This window comes from Macaca mulatta, chromosome 2 (genome assembly GCF_049350105.2).
Source record: "Macaca mulatta isolate MMU2019108-1 chromosome 2, T2T-MMU8v2.0, whole genome shotgun sequence".
Taxonomy (NCBI): Eukaryota; Metazoa; Chordata; class Mammalia; order Primates; family Cercopithecidae; genus Macaca; species Macaca mulatta.
In genome coordinates this window covers 155,448,013-155,466,227 of record NC_133407.1, presented here as the reverse complement: position 1 = coordinate 155,466,227, position 18,215 = coordinate 155,448,013, and the positions used below count along the sequence as shown (strand labels likewise).

At 44.2% G+C, this 18,215-nt stretch overlaps 1 long non-coding RNA gene across 1 annotated transcript in view; it reads right to left on the bottom strand.

Annotated features, from left to right (window-relative positions):
- LOC144339354 (uncharacterized) overlaps positions 1-18,215 on the bottom strand; it is a 204,903-nt gene that overhangs the window by 101,278 nt on the left and 85,410 nt on the right. The window lies entirely within an intron of this gene.

Genomic DNA, 18,215 nt, shown 5'->3' with positions numbered 1-18,215 from the left:
TATGGCATAATCCCAAGATAGAATTAGTGTGAAAATAAAGGTACAGAACACCAATGTGTTGCCACTTGATTAAGAGCTGGGGTAAGGAGAGAAAATATATACATTTGCTTACATATTTACAGAATTTCTCTGGATGGAAAACAAAAGAAGCTGTTAACAATGGTTGACATCTACATATATCCTATACAGGAAAATGAGATTAAAATGCAAAGTGAAAACTTTTGACTACAAAGTAAAGACGGAAAAAAAGAAGTTTGCGAGGAAGAAAAGCCGGGGGAAAATTCCAGCCGCTGGCTAAAACATAAAGAAGCAAGAATTCCCTTGCCCTATTACCAGGAATGTAAATTGTTCCAACAATTTTGCAGAATAATTTGGCTGTTTCTGGCAAAGCTGAAGATTGGAATGCCACACGGCCCAGCCATTCCTCTTCCAGGCATATGAGAAGCCCTCACACATGAGCAAAAAAGAGATGTGGCCAAAGACATTCATGAAGCCCTATTTGTTGAAACAAAAAAAAAAAGAAATTAAGAAATGCCCAGCCTGGGCAACATAGAGAGACCCTGTCTCTACTAAAAATAAAAATCTTAAAAACTAGCCGGGCATGGTGATACACACCTGTGGTCCCAGCTACTTGGGAGGCTAAGGCAGGAGGATCACTTGAGCTCAGAAGATAGAAGCTTGCAATCAGTTGTGATCGTGTCACTGCACACCAGCCTGGGTGACAGAGAGTAGGACCCTGTCTCAAATAAGGAAGGAAGGAAGGAAGGAAGGAAGGAAGGAAGGAAGGAAGGAAGGAAGGAAGGAGGGAGGGAGGGAGGGAGGGAGGGAGGGAGGGAGGGAGGGAGGGAGGGAGGGAAGGAAGGAAGGAAGGAAGGAAGGGAAAAGAAACAGAAATAAACTTTGGACACAGCAGACGGCCCATCCTGAGCGTACCAGATAGCAGATGCTGGGACCTTTTTCAGGTGGACGCCACATGACCCTTCCTTTGCAGGCATCCATGCTGATATTCACAAGGCACACAGTGTTTCAGCTGAAGAAAGAAGTGTCAGGATTTTCATCACAAAAGGGCACTGTCTATCGTTTATGAAAATGAAGCATATGAAGTAAAAGTTTGGAAACAGAGATGGAATTAAATCTTCTGACAGATTTTAAAATAAGATCTAAAAAAGAGCAAGACATGCCATGTTCTTGGATGTGGAAACTTAATACCAGAAAAACGTCAATTTTCCCATTTTCTCCATATAAATTTAATGTAATTCCAATTTCATTACCAACAGGGTGATTTTTTTAAAAACTAGATAAAATGACCTCAAAGATTATGTGGCAGAATAAATGCCCAAGAATTACCAGGGAAGACTAGAAAAAGACTGCTGTGGGGGTTTTGCCTTCCTGGAAATAAGAACATACTACAAAGTCACTGCAATCAGATCAATATGGCATTGGCAGAGACAATAGAAAGGAATGTAGAATACAAAAATAAATTTCAAGATATATCAGAATGAGATATATGCCAAAGGTAGTATTTTGATTCGGTGGGAGAAGGGCAGATTTTGAAGTAAGTGGTGCCAGCCACAACTGACTATCCATCTGGGATAAAATAAAATTGCACTCCCCTTAGAGATCCAAATCAACTTCAGATGGATTAAAACTTTGAATGTAAAAAATATAAATGACTAACAGTCCTGCAAAAAATCTTGGAGACGACCTGTGCCATCTGGAGAGTGGGAAGAGCACATGCAAAGGCCAGGGGGTGGAGCAGCCCAGCATGTTCTGGAAAAGGTAGGGCTCACCAAGGCTGGGATGATGGCGGAGACCTGGGTGTGTGGGAGCACAGGGGTGGGGGCCCATGGGCCAGGAATGCACAGAGAGGGGCTGGTGCTCTGCCACAGGCCCAAGCCCCCAAAGCCCAGTCATTCCCAGCACCATCTTCATGGGTTTCTGCCCAGGTCTTTCTGCTGCATCTCTTCCTCCCCCAATTCCTTAATCATTTTTTTTAAATCGGTCCGCATCTTTATAAACCAAATTATTTCGAAAAGGCAAATTTATATTACTGCCAAAATCAAGGGTCAGCGAGCTAGTTATGTATTTTCTGAATCACATGGCAATAAATGCATCGACCATGAAGAAGGAAACAGTGTCTGGCATTAGCTACCTTAGTGTGCTGGGCTCAATGTGCATTTTGGAAGTTGCCCTGCCACCTTGTGGGCAGGAGGGACTGGATGGGTAGGGAGTCGGAGTGAGCATGAAGGTGACCAGAAAGTCTATTCCTTAGAAAATGAGGAGGTGGAAGCCAGGGTCCAGGCCTAGGGCCCTGCCTGCCCCCTCCTCAAACACCAGCCTCCCGTCTGTCATTCTAGAACCTGACCACTTCCCACCTCAACAAGCAGCTGGCCTGGTCCTAGCTGCTTGTGTCTCTCGCCTGGACTATTGGAATAGCCTGCTTGCTGGAAGTCCCCAACTTCCCCACTGTCTGTTCAGAGTACAGTGGCCGGCGGGGGCCGGTGAAGATAGAAGTCAGGCCAGGCGCAGGGGCTCACGCCTGTAGTCCCAGCACTTGAAGAGGCCAAGGTGGGTGGATTGCTTGAGCCCAAGAGTTCAAGACCAGCCTAGGCAACATGGCTAAACCCCATCTCTACAGAAGATAGATAACTCTAAAGTTAGCTAGGCGTGGTGGCGCATGCCTGTAGTCCCAGCTACTTGGGAGACTGAGGCGGGAAGATCACCTGAACCCAGAAGGTCACGGCTTCAGTGAGGCGTGATTGCGTCACTGCACTCCATCCTGGGCAACAGAGTGAGACCCTGTCTCAAAAAAAACAAAAACAAAAACAAAAAAAGATGTAAGTCAAACCTGTCCCATCTGCACCATACCCTCCCACAGCACCCGGGTCCCTCTTGGCCTCTTTGGTCTTATTCCCTTTGCTTGCTCCACTCCAACCCCACTGGCTTCCTTCTTGTTTCTCAAACAGCTGGCACGTGTCCACCCCGGAACATTGCTACTAGCTGTCCCTGTACCCAGATACCACATGGCTTCCTCATACTTTAGGCCTGGTCACCTTCCTGGACCACCTCCCGATGAACTGTGGATGACAGCTGGGGTGCAGGTGGGTTCTGGAAGCCCTGCAGACTGGGGTCAGGGTGAAGACTACCCAGGGCCAGCAGGCAAGCCTGAGAGGCCAGTCTCCAGGCTTTGCAGCTCCCGGCAAGAGGTCCCAGAAGTCTTGCCCTTCCAGAGATGAATGCTTGAGGCTTGGAACATGGGGCCATCCGGAGCCAAGGCCTGGGATGTTAGAGGAGAGGATCTCGGGACTCTATACAAGGACCACAGGTCAGCCCTGTGCCTGTCCAGGCCACCTGCATGGGACATGGCAGGGGCCCAGAACTGGGCACCCAGCGGGTCACTGCAGCAGCATCTGTGTGTCCATCCAGATAGCCGCACCTAGATTTTCCCTCGAGGGACCACCCCCTCCCACTCTCAGTTCAAGGTGGTCTATGTGGAGCGCCCACCTCTGGCCCAGTCAATCAGAGCCATCCTGGCTGATTGATTCTGGGCACATGACTCAGGAGGATCCATGGAGAGTCCAACCTGGAAACTTGGCAAGAATTCTCGGGGACTGCCCTCCTGCTGGGGTCATGGGCTGATCATGTGGCACTGGGAGCTGCGGGTGGCCATCTTTACTGCCACCTAGGAGAGCCTGCCCGAGAGTGAGGCCAGCACAGAGCAGCAGAGATAGAGACAGACTGGCTCCCAAGCGTCTCAGCCCCAGAAGCCAGCTAGAGCCCTGGCCTTTTCAGTGACATGAGCCAACGAAAACTCCCAATTCTCTCCCTCCAGTCGGTCTGCCTCTTACAACTGAAAGAGTACTGGCGGTCATAGGCATGACCGATTAAAGATGCCCACCAGGTCTTTGCTACACCCTCATATACTTGGGGCCTTGAATGTGGGTGTGCTCTGAGATGACTCGACCAGGAGATTACGGTAGCAGTGACACTGAAGTTTCCAGCCCAGGCCTGAAGAGATTAACGCCCACTTCTTGCTTCTTGAAAGTCTCTCCTTGGGAGTCCTGGGCTGCTATGTTAAAAATCCAACTGCCCTGAGGCCACCATGATGTGAGGAGGCCGGAGCCAGGTGGGGAGGCCACGGTGGCGAAAGAGCTGCCCGACCAGTTTCCATTGCCCCAGCCCCCAGCTCTCTGAGTCATCCCCACTGAGGACACAGATATCACAGACCAGATACAAGCTATCCCTGCACGGCCTGTCCAGATTCTTTACCCAGTTTGTGAGATTTGTTTTTGGGGTCATTTTTAAAGCAGCAATAGATAGATGGAACAACAGTAATGAGCAAAGGGCCACATATACCTATTGGATTGGGAAGCAAGACAGAGATGGGGCTGCCAACGTGCGCAGGATGGACTCACCTCCTTGGGAATTCTTACACACACCCGTATGAGTGCAGGATGCATGAATAGGATAGTGGAGCCAAAAGGGTCTTGATAGCAGATAGCCTTGAATTTGAGTCCCTGCTCTGCTGTAAGACCAGCTCTGAGTCCCAGGGCTATGTTATTTCCCCTCCTCGAGCCTCAGTTTCTTCACCTGTCAAATAAAAACATTAGTACTATGTTGCTGGGATGAGATTCAACTGTACATAACAAGGAGATATAATTTTTTTTCTTCTGTCATGTGAAAATTCATAGGTAGGCAATCCAGGGCTACTATATCACTCCCTGGCGTCAGAGACCAAAGTTGGCTTTCATTGCCCCACGTTCCAAGATGGCTGTCACACTCTCACCATTGTATCTACATTCCAGGGAGCAGGAAGGAAGAAGTGAATAAAAGAACAAAAGGTGCACATCAGTTGTCTCTTAAGGAAGTCCCCTGAAAGCTGACACATCCACTTGTATCCCATTGGCTAGAGCACAGTCACATGACCATATCTAGCTGCAAAGGAAGCTGGGCAATGTAGTCTTGCTCTGGGAAAACATGTGCTCAGCTAAAATTCTATGGAGGAAGAATAGCTTTTGGAAGATACCTGACAGTCTCTGCAACAAGTATCTATGTCAAGAGTTTATGTAATGACTGACACAAGATTGAAGAGCTTTTGTTTTGAACCCCTGCTGCATGCCAGTTCCCACAAAACTAACTACAAAAGACATAATCAGGTCTTTTGTAAAGGACATGGCAGAGGGGCTGACACAGAGTAGGCACCCAATACACAAGGCATCCTTCTTTGCTCTTCTAGCTGTACACCTTGCTGCCCTCCTCAATGGCGTTTCTCTGCCCCAACCCTCCAAGGATGAGTTCCCTCCCCAGGAGGACACCCTGTTTCATTTTCTTCACATCATTTACCATAACTATTTGTTTCTTAATTTGTTCATCATCCATCTCTCTACACTCTAATATACACACCACAAAGAGAGGGAGGGTATCTCTAGGATCCCACCAGGGAAATAGAAGTCACTTAAAAAGTGTAAAGCTTAATTTAAAAGTTAAAATTCAGGGATGTGATTGTGCAGGTGATGAAATTGCTAAGAACAGGGGACAGTGAGGCAGCACAGAAATTAGGAGCAAGAAGCTATTACCTCCCCAGGGCTGGAGGGGCAATGGGAGGAGATGGTATTACCAGAGCCCAGGGCCTGGGTGATGCAGGAAGGCTCAGCAGGCCTGTCCGGTGGGAGCTGTAGCTGTAGGAAAGACAGCCACACCAGAAATGCCATCTGAGATGAAGAGGAAGGGGGAGAATATCCTGGCTCCTCCCTTGTTCACTCCAGGGCCTCTCATTGGCTGAATCCAGCAGGAATTCAGCTGGCCTCACACCTTGGGGCTAAGCTCCCCTCCCTGATGGGTAACAGAGCCAAGGGATGGGGTAACAAGAGCTGAGGGCAAACTAGCTTGGGACTGGCACGGGTGACTTCATCTGTCTTGTTATCCTCTGCATCTGGAGCTTCAAAAGCACAGCCTGGCACACAGTAGGACCTCCATAAACAGTGGATGAATAGACTGGGGTTCTCAACTCACCTTAGCACCTGCAGAAGCTGTTTAGAGTCCACGAAACAACTCTTGTGCCTATGAGGGCTCCTAGGTGCTAGGCCAACAAAGGGAGGTACGTTATGGCCACAGCATTCTGCTTGACCGGGATCCGAGAGAGCCTCCCAATTGGAGGATTTAGCCCAAGTTGCTTCATTCCCTGTCCAGTGGAGCCTGGCCTCTCTCTCGGCCTCCATCAACACCCAGAATCCTCCATGATGAGCTCCTATCCTGCCAGGGCAGAGAGTGGGCATGTCCTCACCGGGGAGAGAAAAGACAGAGACAGAGAGACAGGAAGACAGAAACAGCCATGCAGCCAGGGCTGGGACTCTGCCTGCCATTGCCCTCTGTGCACTCTTAACTGTGGCAAAACCTGTGCAAAGTATATGGATGCTACCAACCACTGGCAAAGGAATAGGAAGCATATTCCTGTGGTCTGACAAATGCATGGGTATGGCTTCATCCACATCCTGCGGGAAGAAATTCAATTAATTGACAGGTCCAAATGTGAGTGGACAGGTGGGGCAACAGGAGCTCTGCATGCCACTGGTGGGAGTGTTTTTTGGAAAGTGCACTTTGTGAGAGAATTTGGCAACACTAATGAGGAGATGTGCACAGGTCAGTTTAGCAGTTCCCTGAACAGGTAAAGTCTCACCAGCATCCATTGATATAAACACAACCACAGTAACAATGCCTGGGAGTCACTCAGGTCCATTCACAGGAGAAAGGATAAATGAACCATATCATGCCCACACAATAGAATACTCGACAGCAATGAAGATGAACAACAGTGTCACACATCAACGCAGATGCACCTCCCAACCATACTGTGAGGGAAAAAAGCAAGTCACCAAAGAACAGTGTGTATGAGGCCAAATAGCTCTTCTGGATTTCACTCCTGAGGATGTCAAGGACCCACTAGAGTTTCCAAGCCATGTTCAAATGTCACCTCCTTGACTAAAGGGACATGAACACTAAGTACAATGTGGGGTCCTGAACTGGATCCTAGAGCAGGACAGAAATAGCTATAAAAGACATTCTTGGGACAATTGATGACTTTTAGATATGGATTGTGGGGTTCAATCACAGTATCATATCAATGCAAATTGTCCTCGCTCAGATAAGCATATGTGTTTATGTAAGAGAATGTCCTTGTTTTTAGGGGACAAACACTGAAATATACAATAGTAGAGAGGCATCTCCACCATACTTTCAGATGGTTCAGGAGAAATATGCATGTGTCTCTGTATATATTAATATAGGAGGATGGTACAGCCTTGGGACAAGTTGTAAGCAATTGGTGAATCTAGGTAAAGGGTATATGAGAAATTGCATCAAAATTAAAAGTTATGAAAATGGGGGAGAAAACCCAGTTCTTCTATAAAAACAGCCTCCAACCTCTCCCTCCAGCACAACCTGTCCCCACACGTGGGGCACCCAGCATCCGTGCTCTGGTTCTTGTCTCTCTGGGTCTTAGTCCCACTTAGCACCCACACCCAAAGGTCATATATTTTCACAGATGTGTACCCTCAAGGCTAAACACACACTTGAGCCATTCATGTGACTATACATGTTTATGGAAAAAGAAAATTCTTGGGCACACAAAACTGAACACTCCATGGTGGACTGCCTCAGGCAGCTTTAATCAGGGTGCTGACAATGTCCAGACGAGCACACAGGCTTCTCTCCCTGCCACGGAGGTGACATTCTCCAACAGATTCTGCCCTCGTGGCTGCAAGGTGGTGGCAGCAGCTCCAGCCCCTGCTTGACCCTTTTGTGGCCAAGTCCAGTGGGAAGAATGTGAGGTCTTCTTCCAGAAGCTTCTGCAGATTCTCATTAGCTTCAGCTGGGTCATGTGTCGTCCCTGACCTGGCCTCTGGGGCCAGGAAGGCACCATGGTCAGACTGGCCAGGACTGAGCCCCAAGCCTCAAGTCCAACCTCTTCACAAAGCACAACTGGCTAGGGCAGAGCGGTGCCCCCAGTGGAAAATCGAGATGCAGTTTCAGAAGGATGGAAATGGATGCTGGGTGGCAAAACTGCAGAAACCCACCCCAGCCTATGCCCTTGCCCATCCAATATCCATGCACATGCTTCTTCCTGAGCTCCCTTTGGGGGAGGTGCGCTAGGCAGCACAGATGTGTGCACATCTCCCACAGATGCCACCCTCATCCTTGGAAACTGTCAGTACCCATGAATTTGTTACCTCACATAGCAAAAGAGACTTTGCAGATGTAATTAAGGCCGCTCATCAGTTGACCTTAAAATAGGGAGAGTGTCTTGGATCATCCACGTGGGCTCAGTGGATCACACAGGCCCTTAAAAGCAGAGAACTTTCCATGGCTGGTGGCAGAGGATGGGAGACCCCTAGCCTGCAGCACATCCAAAGCCCTGCTAGAAAAATACTGAGAAACATTAGACATTGAGCTACCACAGGACCCAGGATTACAACTCCTGGGTATCTACCCAAGGCAAATTAAACATGTGTCACCAGAAAAAATTGCACACAATGTTCATAGCAGCATTATTTATAATAACTGAGAAGTGAGAATAGCCCAAATGCCCATCAGCTGATGATTAGATAAACAAAATATGGCATATCTATAAAATGGAATATTATATGGCCCTAAAAAGGAATGAAAAAGTCAGACACAAAAGGCTTTGTGTGATTCCATTTCCAGACAGAAAGGAGATTAGTAGTTGCTACAGGCTGCGGGGAGGGAGGAATGGGAAGTGTCTGCTAATAGGAACACGGTTTATTTGGAGACAATGAAAATGTTCTAAACTTAGATGTGATGATGGATGTACAACTATGTGAATATACCAAAAAGCATTGAATGGCATTGAATTGTTCACCTTAAATGGGTGAATTTTATAGTATGTGAATTATATAAAGATGTAAAAGATTTGTTTAACATCAATAAAGATGTTTTTTTAAAAATGCCATGTTGAGTTTCTTGGGCAGCCAGTTCAACTGCCCAGCCCTGCCCTCTGGGAGGGGAAGGAGTGCCCCCTGCCTACCCTTCTTCACTCCCACATCTGAGGTGAGCATTGGGGATCTCAGTTCTCTAGTGGCCAATTCCTAATGGTGCAGATTCCAGACCGCAGAGATTACTTGGGCTTGGAAATAATGTCACACAGGCTTTTTGAAAACAATTTTTTGTCTTTGTTTTTTGTTTTCTGACCAGACTTGAAGTTTTGGGGCAGTGCAGCTCCATCAAAAAAAATTTTGACCTCAAGTGATCTGCCCACTTCCGCCTCCCAGAGTGCTGGGATTATAAGCATGAGCCACCACACCCAGCCTCCATCAAAAATTTATTAGGCATTTCCCTGTCTTTATTTTTAAATATATACACATTGTAGGCTGGACGTGTTCACACCACACCTGTAATCCTAGCACTTTGGAAGGCTGAAGAGAGAGACTTGCTTGAGCCTAGGAGTTCAAGACCAGCCTGGGCAACAGCAAGATCTCATCTCTACTAAAAATAAAAATTAAAAAAAATTAGCGAGGCTAGGTGGTACATGCCTATAGTCCTAGCTACTCAGGAGGCTGAGGCAGGAGGATTGCTTGAGCCCAGGAGTTCAAGATTGCAATGAGCTATGAGTACACCACTGCACTCCAGTCTGGGCAACAGAGCCAAACACTGTCTCAAAAAATATATATGTGTGTGTGTGTGTGTGTGTGTGTATATATATATATATATATATATATATATATATATATGTAGATGTGTGTATATACATGTGTATATTTCAGGCACACGAAAGATTAGATCGAATAATATAAAAAACACCTATATACCCAACACCTAGCTTACATATTAAGTATTAAAATGTCAACAATACAGTTGAAGCAGGAATACAATTGAAATTGAAATTGTAGTTAAAATACAACTATAGTTGTAACTGAAATTTGCTACATACTAGATAGAATGTACAACTTTCTTATGACTTTGGGGTGGGAGATGATTTTCTGAGCATTGCACAGAAAGCAGAAGCTGTAAAAAATGAATGCTTTGTTGGATTCTTTGGACTATGTAAAAATTTCGACTTCTGCCTAGTGAAGATACCATAAACAAACTTAAAAGATAAATAGATTGAGAGATTATTTGCAATATATACAGGGACTCAATATCTACAATATGCAAAGTGTTCCAAAACAACAATAAGAAAAAGACAAAAAACCAATAGGAAAATAGGCAATTCACAGAGGAAGAAATATAGTGGTCAATTAAGATATGAAAAGTATACCCTTATTCATAATCAAATAAATGAAAACTTAAAACAATGATGAGATACCATTTTTCAGTTAGCAGACTGGCAAAAAAAAAAATTCACGCAAATAACAAGAGCAATAATATCCATCCAATGGCAAGCCTGCAGGAAAGTAAGCATTCTTCTACACTATTGGCAGGAATATAAATTGAAGCAACTTTTTGGGGGAGCAATTGCCTAGAATCTATCTTAATATAAATTGTACAATCACAGCCTTAGTAATATACAGTTCAGAAATACTAGCACATAAGAAAATAAATGTACAGACATCACTTGTTATAGCAAAAGCATCAGGAACATCTTTAAGTCCATAAATATGGACTGATTAAATAGATTTTGATATAACCATAACGTGGCTTTTCATCCACCTTTTTAAATAATTGATTCATTTATGTGCTGATAGGGAATATTTTCCACAATTTCTTTTCAAGTCACTCCACAGCTATGTCTGTAGGGGGACAGTGGGTGTATATATGGGAACTCTCTGGACCTTCTTCCCAATTTTGCAGAGAACCTAAAACCGCTCTAAAAAAAATTAAGTCTTTAAAATCAAATTTTAGAATAATAGACATATTATGGCCCCATTCATATTTTAAAACCGTATATGATTATATATATATATACACACACACACACACATGTCCATTTTTAAGGGTTACCTGTTTGTCTAAAAGTGGCATTGTTTGAATTGTAATAACAAACATTATAATTATTTTATAATCTAAAAAACACCTTAAAAATCTAATAAAGAATGTATTATAAGGTTGGGCGCAGTGGCTCCCCCCTGTAATCCCAGCAGTTTGGGAGGCCGAGGCGGGCAGATCACTTGAGGTCAGGAGTCCAAGACAAGCCTGGCCAACATGGCAAAATCTCATCTCTACTAAAAAAATAAAAATTAGCCAGATGTGGTGGTGCACGCCTATAATCCCAGCTACTCGGTAGGCTGAGGCAAAAGAATTCCTTGAACCCAGGAGGCGGAGGTTGTAGTAAGCTGAGATAGTGCCATTACACTCCAGCCTGGGCAACAGAGAGAGACTTTGTCTAAAAACAACAACAGAAAAAGAATGTATTATAAATATGTGAGCTGGGCGCGGTGGTTCACGCCTGTAATCCCAGCACTTTGGGAGGCCCAGGAGGGTGGATAATGAGCTCAGGAGTTCAAGACCAGCCTGTCCAAGATGGTGAAACCCCATCTCTACTAAAAATACAAAAAAATTAGCCGGGCACAGTGGCAGACGCCTGTAATCCCAATTACTCAGGAGGCTGAGGCAGGAGAATCACTTGAACTCGATGGGGTGGAGGTTGCAGTGAGCCAAGATCATGCCACTGAATTCCAGCCTGGGTGACAGAGTGAGACTCCATCTCGAAATAAAAAAAATAATTAATAAATAAATATGTGATTAAAATAATAAAAATGAAGTCTATTTTATAATTATTTTATAGATTGTGCCTTTTGTGTCTTATTTTTAAAATCTTTGCTTAACCCAATGTCACTAAGATTTTTTTCCTATGTTTTCTCCTAGACTTTGAGAGTTTTAGCACTTGTGTTTAGATATATAAGCTTTTTTGGTTAATTTTTTTAGAATGTTGCAAGGTAAAGGTTAGATTTTTTTTTTTACCATAATGATATTTAATTGTTTGAGCACCATATACCTAAATAGCAATATTTTCCCCATTGCTTGTACCTTGGTACCTTGGTACCTTTGTAAAAACTCAGTAGTACCTTGGTACCTTTGTAAAAAATCAGTTGGCCATATAAATGTGAGCCTATTTTTGGTTTCTTCTTCATTGATCAGGAGTTTGAGACCAGCCTGATTTAAGGTTTATCCTTACACCAATACCACATCTCAATTACTATAGCTTTCTAGAAAGGTTTGAAAGCAGATTGTGTAATCCTTCTGAGCTTCATCTTTTTCCAAGATTGTTTTGGCTCTTCTAGGTCCTTTGCCATTCAATATAAATTTTTAAATTAAGCTGTCCATTTCTCTTCTTAATAAAGATGTAAGATTTTGATTGGGATTGCTTTGAATGTATAGATCAATTTGAGGATAATTGTCACTTTAACAATATTGAGGCTTCCAGTTCATGCATGTGGGTATATCTCTCCATTTAGTTAGATCTCAAATTTCTCTTTGTAAGTTTTCATAGTTTTGAGTGTACAGATCTTGCACATCTTTTGCTCAATTTATTCCTAAGTGTTTTATCTTTAGTGATATTGTAAACTGAGTTATTCTTTAAATTCCATTTTCCAATTGCTCATTGATAGTATATAGAAATATGATGGATTTCTAGATTTCTATATATTGGTTTTTTAATCCTAAAAACTTGGTATATTCACTTAATAGTTCTAGTTTTCCCTAGCCCCCATTCCTTAGAGTTTTCTGTGCATGCAATCATGCTGTCTAAAAATAAAGACAATTTTACATCTTTCTTTTCTATATTTATGCCATTTATTTCTTTTTCTTGCCTTATTGCATTGGCTAGGACCTTCAGTATAAATGTTCCCTAGAAGCTGTGAGAGCAGATGTCTGCACCTTGTTCCTAATCTTAGCATTGAGCCTTTCATCATTGAGGATGATGTTAGCTGTAGGTTCTTCATGGACATCCTTCATTACACTGAGGACACTCTCTTCTGTTCCTCTTTTGCTGAGAATTCTTACTGGGAATCAGTGTTAAATCTAGTTAAATGCTTTATCTGCATCTTTCAAAATAATCGTATGGTTTCCCCATCTTATTCTATTAATGGAATGAATTTCTTTGATTTTGGGATATTGAATCAACTTTCCCTCCCTAGAATAAGCCCTACCCGGTAATGATATTATCCTTTTCACATATTGCTGTATTCAATTTGTTAATGTTTTGTTGAAGACTTTTTCATCTATGTTCATGAGGGATTTAGGTTCCTAGTTTTCTTTTCTTGTGATGCTCTTGTCTGTTTTTGCTATCAGGATAATACTTACCTCATAAAGTTGGTTGAAAGGTATTTCTTCCTCTTCCATTTCCTGAAATAGTTCATGTAGGATGGTGATGATGATGATGATGATGATGATGATTATTATTACTATGAGACAGTGTTCCACTCTGTCACCCAGGTTGGAGTACAGCGTCATGAACACGGCTCACTGCAGCCCGGGTGCAAGCAATTTCCCTGCCCCAGCCTCCCAAGTAGCTGGGACTGCAGGTGCACACCACCAAGTCTGGCTAATTTTTGTATTTTTTTTAGAGATGGGATTTCAACATGTGGCCCAGGCTGGTCTCAAGCTCCTAGGCTCAAGTGATCCTCCCAACTTCAGCCTCCCAGAGTGCTGGGATTACAGGTGTGAGCCACCGCACTTGGCCAGGATTTATATTATTTTTTCCTGAATGTTTTCTTGTGGAAACGTTTTAAATGACAAAATCAGTTTCTTTAATTGATATAGAACTATTCAAAAGTTCTGTTACTTCTGGACCAGTTTTGGCAATTCATGTCTTTCAAGGCAATTGTCCATTTTATCTACGTAGTCAAATTTATTGGCACAAATTTGTTCACAATTTCTTATAATCCTTTAAATGCCTGCAGGATCTCTAATGATGTCTCCTCTTTCATTCTTGATATTGGTAATTTGTATCTTTTTTTCTTGAGCAATCAAGTTATAGGCTTACCAATTTTACTGTTCATTTTGAAGAACCAGATTTTGGATTCCCTGATTTCGTCTATGATTTCTCTATTGTCTATTTCATAGATTTCTGTTAATTTTACATCTTTTTTTCAACTTATTTTGTTCTTTTTTTCTGAATTCTTAATGTTGGAATTCAGACCAAGCCTCAAACTTGGAAAAAAATACTTGAAAAAAATAGATATCTGGTAAGGGCTTATATCCAGAATTTAGTTTTTCTAAAAATGAATCTCCTACAATTCAATAACAGGACATGCTATCTGATTTTTTCTTTAGTGGACAGATTATTTGAACAGCCACTTCATAAAAGAAGATGTATGAATGATCAGTAAGAACATGACAAGATACTTGGCGGGGCATGGTGGCTCACACCTATAATCCCAGCACTTTGGGAGGCCGAGGTGGGTGGATCACCTGAAGTCAGGAGATCAAGACCATCCTGGCTAACATGGTGAAACCCCATCTCTACTAAAAATACAAAAAAAAAAAAAAAATTAGCCAGGCGTGGTGGTGGGCGTCTGTAGTCCCAGCTACTCAGGAGGCTGAGGCAGGAGAATGGTGTGAACCCGGGAGGCAGAGCTTGTAGTGAGCAGAGATCGCACCACTGTAGTCTAGCCTGGGTGACTGAGCGAGACTGTCTCAAAAAAAAAAAAAAAAAAAAAAAAAAAAAAAGAAGAACATGACAAGATACTCAACATCACTTGTCTTTAAGGAAATGCAAATTAAAGGCACTAGATACTAACAAAAAAAATGGCTAAAGTTAAAAAGACTGACAACAACAAGTGTTGAAGACAACATGGAGCAACTGTAACTTTCATATACTGTGGGAATGCAAACTGGTATAGCTACTTTGGAAAACAGTATGGCAGTGTTTTATAATATTAACCATAGTATATCATGTTACTCAGCAAATCCACTCCTAACTGTAGATACATAAGGAGAATGAAAACATATCTATGCAAAGACTTGTATACAAGTGTTTATGGCAGCATTATTCAAAGTAGCCCCAAACAGGAAGTAGCCCATATGGCCCCCAGCTGGGGGAATGAATAAACAAATTTGTGGTATATCCATAGTATGAATTCTTATTCAGCAATAAAAAGGAATGAAATATTAAATCACACAATGACAAGAATCAATTTCAAAAACCTGCTAAGGAAAAGAAGTCAAACACAAAAGATCATATATTGTATGATTCTTTTTAATGAAATTCTAGAAAATGTAAAAGTATAGCAATCATCAAAATTCATCCAACACTATAATTTTATCATATGTAAATTATATCTCAATAAAGTTATTTTTAAAAAATAAATATTTTTAAAACCCAATAAAGGAGTTTTTATTTTTCTTTTTAAAATATATTTTTTCAATCTTTTCAGTTCACCTTACAGTGCAGTATGCTTTCCCAGTTTTTGCTGGGAGAAAAGTTGGTTGACTGGAGAATCTCAATGCATGTTCTTGTCCTCCCACTGCTGCAAGCTCATGTTGAGCTACTAGCAGTAATTGCAGCAGGCAGAATAATGGTTGCCCCACAGATGCTCATGTCGTATCACCAGAACCTGTGACTATGTCACCTCACATGGCAAAGGGACTTTGCAGATGTGATCAAGTTAAGGATCTTGATATGGGGAGATGATCGTGAGTTACCCAGATGGGCACCATGCAATCACAAGCGTTCCCATAAGAAGGAGGCACAAGTGGGGTCAGAGGAGAAAGCCATGTGAGGCTGGAAGCAGAGACTGGAGAGAAGATAGAGGAAGAGGGCATGAGCCAGGCAGACAGGCAGCTACTAGAAGCTGAAAAAGGCAAGGAGTCAATCTTCCTTTCAGAGCCTGCAGAAGGAACCAGCCCTGCCCCCGACCCCGACACATTGACTTTAGGACTTCTGGCCTCCAAAACTGTAAGATAATAAATTTGCATTGTTTTAAGCCACCATGGTAATTTGTTAAAGTAGGAGGAGGAAACTAACACAGCAATAAAAGGGAATGAACTACTGATACATGCAACAACATGGATGCACCTCAATTGTACGCGTGAAGGAAGCCAGGCTCAAAGGTCACGTACTGTGTGGTTCTGTTTATATGACATTCTGGCAAAACTACAGAGACAGGGACAAGATTATCTAGGCCCATCCCAGGTCAGTAGAACCACTCAGGTGCTCCTATGAATTCATTAGCAATAACAGATGGTTGTCACTTTAGGCCACCAAGCCTTGGAGTGGTTTCTTATGCAGCAGTAGCTAACTGATACAGCAGGGAGGAAGTCCTGCAGTGGTGCCAGGGGCTCGGTGTTGAGACCAACTTTGAAGAGAAGGTTGCAGGAGCAGAGGCAGTGAGAGTGACTGAGGCTCGGGAGTAGGATAGGATGGGAGCCAGGCTGGTCCTTCTTCCCTTAGCAAAGGTTGCAAGGGGGCACTCTCTCTGTTGCCAGAATCTCTGTCCTGGAGTACTTGCCCAGTTGCCTCCACCCAACTGGGCCACACTCCATCCCTGATGCTCCCCAGGGTTCCCTGGCCAGTCCTGCCTCCTGAGAGCCTGCCTTCTCCTGCGGTAGATTTCCTCCTCCATCTCAGCCTCCCCTCATGCCTGGAGCACCTGCTGAGCCCAAGGGGGGCCAGGCTGGGCCAGGTTTCTGTGCCCGCTCCTTGGCAGTGCACAGCCCTACGCAGTGCAGTGCCAAAACCATATGTCTCTGGGGGCTGCCGCGACTGGAGGAGCTGCCTCCACCCATCCACCCTCAGGAGGGCAGCTTCCCAAGGAACATGATCAGCAGTTTCCTGATGGGCCGGGGGGTTGCAGGGCAAAGAGGCAGCCAGCGCTGGAGAAGCCCTGGGGCTGAGCCCAGGCAGTTGAGGGAGGGGGCAGTGGGCTATTGGACCAGAATTTTAAAACTGATATTCATTGGCTTCTTACTATTTTGAGTGTCTATGATCTCATGTAATCCCCACAAAATGAATCCGGTACTATTTTATGCACATTTTACATATGAGGAAACCGAGGCACAGAGAGGTCGAATAACTTGCCCAATAATATCACACAACTATCATAAGCAGAGCCAGAACATGAATCCAGCTGCAGAGCAGGTGCTCCCAGCCACGACATCCGCCTGCCTGAAGCCCCCACGTTTTAGGTCTGACGCGCTTCCAGCTCCAGCACATCCATCACACCCCATATGACAAGACAGCGGAAGGCAGCCAGGGACAAGGTTAACTTCCTGACCAGCAAGCAACTGAGACAGGCAGTGTGGAAGAGGACTGAGGATCCTTAGGTTCAAGTCCTGGTACTGCCATTTACCCACTGCAAGACCTCAGCCAGATGGTCTCACTGCCTCGTGCCTCAGTTTCCCCAGCAGTGATGGTGGTTTTATGTGTCAATGCGGCTAGGCTACAGTCTCAGTTCTTCAATCAAATATAAGTCTAAGTGTTGCTGTGAAGGTATTTCACAGGTGGGATTAAAGTAGTTTATAATCTGTTGGCTTTTAAGTAAGGCAGATTGGCCTAGATCACTGGGGTGGGCTGGACTTCATCAGTTGGAAAGCTTTAAGGGTAGAGCTGAGGCTTTCCAGAAGTTCTGCCTGTGGACAGCAACTTCGTGCCACCCCTCCCTAAAGCCAATTTCTTGCGACAAACATCTTGCTGTAGATGTCCCACTGGTTCTGCTTCTCTGGTTGAACCCTGGCCGAGAGACTGTCTGAAAGTGGTGGACACTACGGCCTACGCCATAGGATGGCAGCGAAGATGAAATGTGCTCATATAAATAAGGTGTTTAAAATCATGCCTGGTACAAAGTGAGCTCCAAATAACCATTACAGAACAAAATGGCTACAAAACATATTTTATAATGACCTTGGTGGCCAGGCCAGGCTCTGCTCTGTCCCACCAGCACCACAGCAGGCCGGCTCCAGCGGGGTGGAGAACACAGCTCCCTCAGGCAGCTCCATCCTGGCAGCGACCCCGGGAGTACTAATAAAGTGAGCTGAGGAGCTTCCAGCTGCAAGAAGCTTCCTGTGCCCCATTTCTCAGAGCACAAGGGCTGTCCAGGGCTCCAGGCTGCCCCTTAACCCCAGCTGAGACAGCCAGGAAACAGGGCCCTCACAGTCCTCCCACCTGTCCCTGCTCCCTGCTTCTCCTCCTTGTGCTGCAGGGGCCACTCATGGAGCACCCAGTGTGCATCGTATCTTAGCTTGGATGTCACCTCTTCAGAGAGACCTGCCCAACCACCCTTCCTAGAATCACAGCCCCCAGGGCATAGCATGATACAAACTCA